Source organism: Pholcus phalangioides, unplaced genomic scaffold, assembly GCF_987345545.1.
Source record: "Pholcus phalangioides strain wild (caught in Gottingen) unplaced genomic scaffold, Ppha-v1.0 ptg000015l_1, whole genome shotgun sequence".
NCBI lineage: Eukaryota > Metazoa > Arthropoda > Arachnida > Araneae > Pholcidae > Pholcus > Pholcus phalangioides.
Genome location: NW_028301608.1, coordinates 30529482 through 30538315, shown reverse-complemented (window position 1 = coordinate 30538315; position 8834 = coordinate 30529482). Strand labels below are relative to the sequence as shown.

Genomic DNA, 8834 nt, shown 5'->3' with positions numbered 1-8834 from the left:
ATATACTGTAGAATCAGATTTATCAATTCACATGAATTTCATCTGTAGCTCATGTAACAAGTCGCCCATTATTTTAGTAAATTAATGAAGAAAAAATTTATATACCCTGGCATATACTGTTTTTAGGTTATTATGTATGTACACATTGGCAAACCATACTGAATGGCAATTCTCATTTATAATCTTTCGTGCTTCAGAAATGAAAAACAGCATTTGCATGTTTAGCAAATTAAAAATGTTTTTGCGCATCAACAATGTATTACTGACATTTTCTGTTTGATTCCTTTTTATCGCAAAGAATATCTAAAACATCTTTCCTAGGGCTACATAAGACTTTTTATTTTCAAATATAATTGCTAAATAGTAATAAATTCATATTTTTTTATGTAATTTCACATTTCAAATATAATTTTTTAATATATATTTTATATTTATATTATGCATATATTTATATTTATTTATCATAGCACTACTTTACACTGCTCTGAAAATATGGCATTATAATCACACTTTTTGGCCTTGCACTCAACAAATTTTCAATTTTTTTTAATTTAATTTTTATAAAAAAATCTAGCACAAAAATATTCATTGCTCACACCTAATTTTTGAAAAGTTAATTATGCTCCACAAATGTGGTACAAATAAATGGTCATTCTTAAATTCCATAGGCAATGCAAATAATGCTTTTGAAGAGAGCCACATTCCATGGCATTAAACTACTTCTTTCATTGCGATTAAGGGAGGACATCTATCTCTACGAATAGGTAGAAAAGTGCACCAGGGATTAAACAGTGTGTACACTTACATACGAAATAATATCTACAAGTACTTAAAAATACTTCAACAATAAAATACATGGAATGTATAAGTAAAAATACTAAAAAAAAGAGCATAAAATGAACCAACATATATTCCACTCTACATGTATAGTAATAGTAAAGACAAACATACATATACTTGCTGCAAAGAGCTTCAAAAAACATGCACATTCACGAACATTAAAACAACATGAAACACCATATTCAGATCACATAAAATTGTTCTTGTCCCTGCTGAAGAATATCGAGAATTTCAATGAGATTTCATGTCATGGCACAAAAAGAGCATTGCAAACATAAAAACAAAAGACATTCATATCATGCAATTTGAGGGAATTCATGAAGAAAAATCAACATTAATGTCTGAAATCAAGAAATTGAATGATTAAATAACAAAAACATTTTCTCAATGATCGCAAATACAAATGTTGATGGAAGAATAAAACAGTCAACTCTCAATAATTTTAACCTTGATAAGATATATTTTCAAAAAAACAAGAGAGAACAAATGTATCTGGTTTTTATAAATGCATTAGAAAGTTATATTTTTACTTCCCTTCAAGTAAAAATGACAAGGGGAGCCAGCGATCCTGATAAATCATACTTTGTCATGTAAAAAACGAATAATAATACAGTGGAACCTCGATGCCCCGAGGAGAATGAAAAACATATTGACTTAAGCAGATGTCAAGTTAGTTAGATTTTTTTTATTAATTTATCTTTAACAATTTTTAAAAAGTGTTTATGTATGTACGTATAACTGCTTGTATATTGTTGAATAATTCAGCTACTCTATCACCTACAAATTCATAAATGTTTTGATCAGCAATTTTCTGTGAAAAGTTTTTGTATGGCGAATAACATTCTGAATTAGGTGAAAAAAGAATGAATTTTAGGTGAAAGAATATTTTTTTTTTGTTTTATGAAAATACAATTGCCTGAAGATCTGTTATTTTGAATGAGCAGTGCAGTTGTACAGAATAGCTTTCCTCCTCCCTCTTTGAGCATTTCGAGATCTAGCTCTCTTGACCATCACTCGCTCAAAAATGTCAGAAATCATTCACATCCATCTGTGGCTTCGTAGTCTACAAGTTTAGTTTCCAAAAGGTTCCAAAAAGAGGAATAACAGAAAGTAACCCTATCGAAAGGTGTAAAGGAAGAATCTAGGATGCATCAATCAACAAACAAAGGGAAGAAACAATAAACCAGAATTTTTAAAACACACATGAGTAATGTTGTAAAATGTTTTGGATGGCGATTTCTGACACATTTTCAACACGTGGGCGATTTCTGAAAAAGAGTTGTGATAGCTTAGTATAAATGGTAGCCAACTTGAACGGAATGTGATCATCATGAGTTTGAGAGGTTTTCCCCCACTTGAATTTAGTACTGTGTCAACCATGAGAATAATAAATGTCGAGTTATCTGCATGTCAAGTTATCAAGGTTGCACTGTACAATATGAAAAGAGATAAATTTGAATTCATGGTATGAAAATGTGGATTCCAATTTCTAAAGGAAAATTTCAAAGTGTGGTTCCTAATAGAAACATTAGAGTAACAGTAATCCCAGGTATGTACTGTGTTATTGTATTAAGATCTAAATTTTTGCTCACTAGGGAGGTTTGCAATGATATAATTAATAACATTCTGAAATAAAAAATATTATGTCATGAAATCATCATAATGCACCAGCCCGAAAAAAAAAACAAGAAATGTATAGAAAAAATATGTTTTTTAACCTGATTGAAATATTGCAGTATCAAAAATCATGACAAAACTTTCAAAAAAAATGGCATATGCATTTAGAAACATTCATTAATTGCAGACCTACACACAGGCATTCAAAGTCAAAAATTTATAATTTTCAAACTTTAAATTACATTAACTCTCAATAGTGTTTCATGTTTGCATTTAAAAAAAGTCATTATATATTTGTTTTCATTGAAACTTAATTGAAAAAAAAAATCTCATATCGATGTAAATGTTGACCAGCAACTAATATAATTTTTATTAACCAAAATCATTTCTCTAAGTAGAAGTTTTAACCCAGGAGAAGTTGTTTTTTTTTTTCACATTTTAACGTTTCTCTGAAATGAGGAGTAGCAAGTCCCCTCAGAACTAGTTAAATTCTTTTCCTGACCAAAGGTACTGCTGCTACTTTTATATTGAACATGCAACTTGGACACATTCCTCGGCAGAATTTCTAATGAATCCGTACATGGTGGAAAGTGTGTTCTGACCAGAGGTATTGGTTTTACTTTTGAAAATCGGGTCACAACTACTACTATATATAATCCACGCATGAACCTCATAAACATTCTTTACGAGGTTCTTTATAAACATTCTTTCTTTACATTAAAGTTTTTTTAAACGTTTATGTAATGATGGTTGATTGTTGATGAATATGTGTGTGTTTGCTATGTTCTAGAACAGCTGCCATCTGCCTTTCAAATTTGGAAGCAACGAGGCCGCAGATTATTGTCTTATGTATTTGGCATGAATTGTAAATGTTGTAATGTTGTTGGCCAGATAGCTCTCTGTGGCAAGCCCTGACAAACACCACTACTTAAGAATGAATTACACATCACTACATAAAAATTCTTCCGAATTTTTTATAATGATTTGGAACATGCTAGAACATGTTGCACGTGTGTGTGTATATGTGTGGGCATATTGTGTTTATGCTGTCAGAATTATGCATGTTTCCTGATCATGGTGCTGCCATCTGTCTTGAATAATAGAATTGAAAACTGCTGATGTCCAAATTTTTGTGTTGCGTAAGGTCTGCATGCTTCCTGCAGAGAGACTGCTGTGAGCCCAGAAACAAATGTATATTGTGTCCTCACACAGAGAAGTTAGAGCATAAACCTCTTAGAGAGATGTGAAAAATATTCAGGTTCATCTATAAAACTGTATTATTAGTTTTTAATTAACTCTCAGGAACAAAATAACCAGCATGTGGAAAAAATAATCTAATTGCAAGGCAAAATGCAACCTTGTACAACATTTCACACAAAAATGCATAAATTATTCAACATCTAATAACTTGCTATAGAGAAAGAGTGTGGTTTACTTTATCATCAAAGAACACAAGTATTTCTCTTTGTAGAGCAGAAGGTAAAAACAAACAAAGCACAACCAGAGCTCCAGAAATCTTAAAATCAAGGCACTTTTAAAATTCTGGCACCTATTATTATTTTTTTATTATTATTATTTTTTTTTCTCATATACCATCAGGAGAAAAAAAAGGGAAGTGGATACATTTGTTTCTCAAAATTACAGAAATCCAACGAAATTATTCAACAAATTGCAGTTCGAGGAAACCTTTCAAGTGAGGTAGAAAACATAAAAAGTGACAGCACTAAAATCTGAGAAAGCAATGAATGTCATCAACACATTTCAAAGAATAGTATAGCTCACTATTTTATAAATACAAAAAATTTCAAATAAGTTGAGTTTTGTTTCATAGCCCTTTCAGACCCTGCATCCACAAATGTGGTGGTTGCTTTTCTCATTGTAGAGAATTTTTTTTTTTCAACATCAAGGAGTTAAGCTTTGACTTAAAGGACTGTTCAAGTTTTGAGTCAGAAATATGGTGAATATGATTTTTGGTGGGAGATTTTATCAGAGGGCAGCACTTAAAATTAAACTTTCAGGGGGGATTTTAAGATGGCTTCAAGAGGGAAGAAAGTGCGTCCAGGAAAAACGTGATTTGTTACATAAAATTTCAATAAAGTTCTGAAAAAAAAACTATAGGGGAAGATGAATATACCTTGCATCATCTTGGCTGAAAAACATTTGAATAAAATGGATTATTTCTTCACAAAAAAAAATAAATAAATGAAAATTTGAAAAATAAGAATTTGCTGACATTTATGTTTTTAATGTTGTTTGTTTGTTTTTTTTTTGTTTTTTTTTTGAGTATCAAAAATACAAAAACATCTCGAAAACTCCAAAAAATGAATACTTGGGTCTGAAAGGAATATTTAAATTCAAGTTAAGTAAAGTCAACACCTTTAGTGGCTATTGTCTGAAAGTCACTTTTTATGACAGTTTTTTTTTAATTAATTTCCTTTCTTTAAAAACAAAAATATTGAGAATTGACTGCACAACAAAAGAGACAATAAAATCTTTCTCATACAGAATGAAAATTAATTTCAGAATTTTTACAACACATGTATAATTGATTGATCACTGTGCATACTGTACAGTGTGTACACAGGATATATGATGATTATTCCTTTCAGTTCACGTTCATAAAAAAAGTTTACAAGTCTAAAAAATTTTGTTTTCAATAATGTTTCTTTCAAGAGGATACATATGAAAAAAAATTAAACATTTACATCATTCAGATAAAATGTTGCGTCAGATCACATTGGTAACATATTCTCAGTTGAAATTCCTGCATACGTAAAACAACCATTTTCAAAGAATTTATAATGCATTTTTGTAGAAATCATCATCTTCGTTGGAATTTTTTTCCAACAGTGGTCTTTGTATTCATATAAAACTAAATACATACAGAGTGTCTCGAAAACATTGAGATGAGCGTATAGGAGAGATAAGATATCATCTAAAGCAGTGGTTCCCATAGTGTGAGCCACGACCTCCACCCCACCTCCCCCAGTGTTGATGAACTGGGGAGGGGAATCACGTCGCGAGAAATTCTTTAAAATGAAAACTGAATGAGAAAAAAAATCTGAATGAGAAATTTATTTTTGCTCTGTAAGTAAAAATATATCAAAACTTAAAAATGCCTCAACACAGCTGAACAGCTACTTACCATACATGTATCATATAAAAATATTTATCAAAGTCTACATGTACGATAATCAATAGATCAAGTAAAAATCTTTAGAGGGGATCCACAAAGAATCAACCGATTTTAAAATATTTTTAAAAATTAAAAACACAGAATGAGATGAATAGTATGTGAATGTGTGTATAGGAGAAATGTCTACATTTTATATTATGAGCAATTCATGATGCTATTGTGTTGTTTACAAATCTTTTTCTATGAAGAAGTAAAGTCATTGAAAATATTGTGGGCGGCAGTTAAAATTATTATGGTGAGTACACTGGGTACTTGCTATAATAGAAAATACTTTCCCCACCCTGTAGTTGAAAAATAATTTGTGTTTTAAAGCAAGGGGGGTTGGGCCACAACTATGAAGGAATCAGAAAATATTCTTGCACTGAGCCCTGCGTTTTTGGTAATGGTGACCCTGAGTTTGGTTGCCCACTCTGTGCCATCACAACTGCAAAATAGGCATTCCGTCCTAACTTGTGGATGTGTTGATGACACCATCCACAAGATTCAAAGCTAAAAAGTATGGGGCGGGAGATTAGTTTTCAATCTCATAATGAAACAGTTCTGATAATCAAATATCAAAAAATAATTTGTATCATTCATCACTGATAACATAATTGAAGCACATTCATTAACAAAAAATCAAGAATGTCCTGGTAAACTGGGCATATGGTAGCACAGGCACAAGAAGTTGAAATTACACAACACAGTGCTTAGTGAGAAAACATTTATTGAACATAATTATAGCACGTGCAAATGGAGTATTAGATACCTCTGAGGGCCCATAATTACACAGATGCAAACAAATGGTATCTGGGTACATGTCTATATGGAGGCATTCTCAGTGAATTAATTGTGCAGCTTATCCGTTGAGCTCAGCCATTCTATACCATGGACATATGTCTGCCAGCTCCATGTTTGTATACCAATGCAAGCTTTTCTAGGTGGTGACTACCAGTCAAGTGTGAAAACCAGGAATTTTTCCTATAAACACTGATGAACAGCACCACCTATCAGCTTATGATAACGTTTCCAGATATGGGTTCATATACAAATCCTATTCCTCTAGGTATATGATATATAGTATTCTGATATCTGCCTCGCCTAAGTGATTGCTTCAATATTTTTGAGATAATAATAAAAAAATCACACATTCAGAAAATAATTTTAACCATGATAACTTAAAAAATTAAGTTATAACTTCTCAATGACTCACAAAGTTTAATGTGATTAGAATAAGAAACCCTTGTTTTTGATAATTATTTATTACTCTCTCAGTGAATGGAGAACGAAAACACACAAATAATGTTTAGATACAAGTAATACTGTTAGCAATCCTCCAATATAACAGTGGTTTAAAAAAAACAATTTAAACTATGCCTATAAACTTTTGCATTTTCTATCGAACAATATTTTAAAACTCGGTGGTGCCACACCCCAATGCTCAACATATCATGGCTAAAAATGAAGAGAGATTCCATAGTATCTAGATGAGAAGTCATTGAAGTGTAAAAACACTTAATCAAAAAAAAAGTGCATAATGAACTTTATGAATTACGTATTATTAGTGGCTTTACCAACAAATATACAGATGAGGAAAAATACCCTGAAATTTTCATGTGGCAACACAATTACAACGATTTAGTTTTTTTTTTTAAACATTAAACACTGAGAAACAACACATAATGCAATAAACACATGAAAACACACACACATATATAAAAGAACAAACATGAAAGTAACTTGTTCAAAAGTTTCAGGCCAAAAACAAAGCATTGCAAAAAAACTAATAAATAAAACTTTTCACAGGTGTCAAAATGAAAGTAAAAAATAATGAAGGAAAAAAAAGGCAGTGAAATATTCTGGAAATAACAGACAAAGAATAACATCAATGAAATCGTCAAGAAAAATGAAAGGCTTTTGTCACAAAGAAGCCCTTGCGCCACAGGGAATAGAAAAATGTTTCTTATTTTTATGAATAGCACTGCATTGTTCATTAGTCATGCAACATCAAGCACCTAGAAGTAAAAAAGAAGAAATGTGCATTTAATCAAACTGAAATCAGAAAATGGATTTTTCAAATAAAAGGTCAATGCAAACACATTTTAAAAAACAGTGTGTTAACAAATAGAGCAGTTTCAAGATTTTATGACCTGTGCATTACAGTTGGTCATGCTTAATCGGGTAAACGAATACTCACTTAAACAGATAAAATCCTCAGACACCAAAATTTTTCCCATAGCGACAATGCTAAAGCTCCCCGTTTAATATGATAATTCCAACAACTTTTCTCCATTTAATTGAGTATTACACTTCACATGTCAACTGTTCATACACATCTACCACTATACACATAATGTTTTTATTAAATGACACACTTGAAATTAATGGAAAATAGTTACTAGGTTAAGATAAATACATTTGAGAGCAGGTACTGTCCTCCAAGTATTCAAGTTGCCTACAATGCATGCATTTACTTATTTTACTTTTGTTCTTTGTTAAGCCAATAGAGGGTCTAACTTTCCTAATGAAAAGTAAAAATCTTAGCTATTGCGATAACTGTAATTTTAAAAAAATTTCATTTTCGATGTCTGATTTATTCTAGAAGCTTTATTAATATGGATCCTTCATCAGTTTTCAATACACAGTTCATGTCGTTCATGTCATCACATCTGGACTTATGGTTCCTGATAACAATAACTGAATAATAACTATATATCCCAAAAATGTCCCATTTGTAAGTACAGTGACCATACATCTGGTTTGGTAAAACAGGATACATGGTAACACAGAATGTTAGTAAAATGAGACAACTGTTTTTTTTATTTCCACATAGTAGGTTGAACTTTTTTTCCTTTTTCTGTTCTGAAACTGGACTTTTTCTTAATTATAGGGAGGGGATGAAACATCTCCGAAAATCAGTAATATTGTTCAATGCCAGATGTTGAAAGGAAGTAAGATTTGACTAGTTTTCTATGAGAATGAAGACTGATGGTTGAAATGATGTCAGATGGCAATCATCATGCAATCACATCACAATTCTGGGTTTTTGATTGGTAACGATACTTGAAAAAAAACCCAAGTACAAATAGAATGGCCTACATCCCATTTCATGTGCAAGAAAAGACTCCCTTTTTCAGACTTCTGCTAATTATGGTTCTGCTTCTGTTGCTGTCATCACTTTTTTCCCCCTGATTAGCAGTTT

The 8834-nt window shown here is 31.3% G+C and overlaps 1 protein-coding gene across 4 annotated transcripts in view; it reads right to left on the bottom strand.

Annotated features, from left to right (window-relative positions):
* Window positions 1–4738: 4738 nt before the first annotated feature.
* The window catches only part of cora (erythrocyte membrane protein band 4.1 like coracle), a 57938-nt gene continuing 53842 nt past the window's right edge, over window positions 4739–8834 (bottom strand). For 3 of the 4 annotated variants that reach the window (XM_089243310.1, XM_089243309.1, XM_089243308.1), the window contains exon 17: window positions 7553–7647. The gene's annotated coding sequence lies outside the window, so the exon portion shown is untranslated. Of the gene's footprint in view, window positions 7648–8834 lie in introns of all 4 variants that reach the window. The other variant, XM_089243311.1, reaches the window with a different exon arrangement.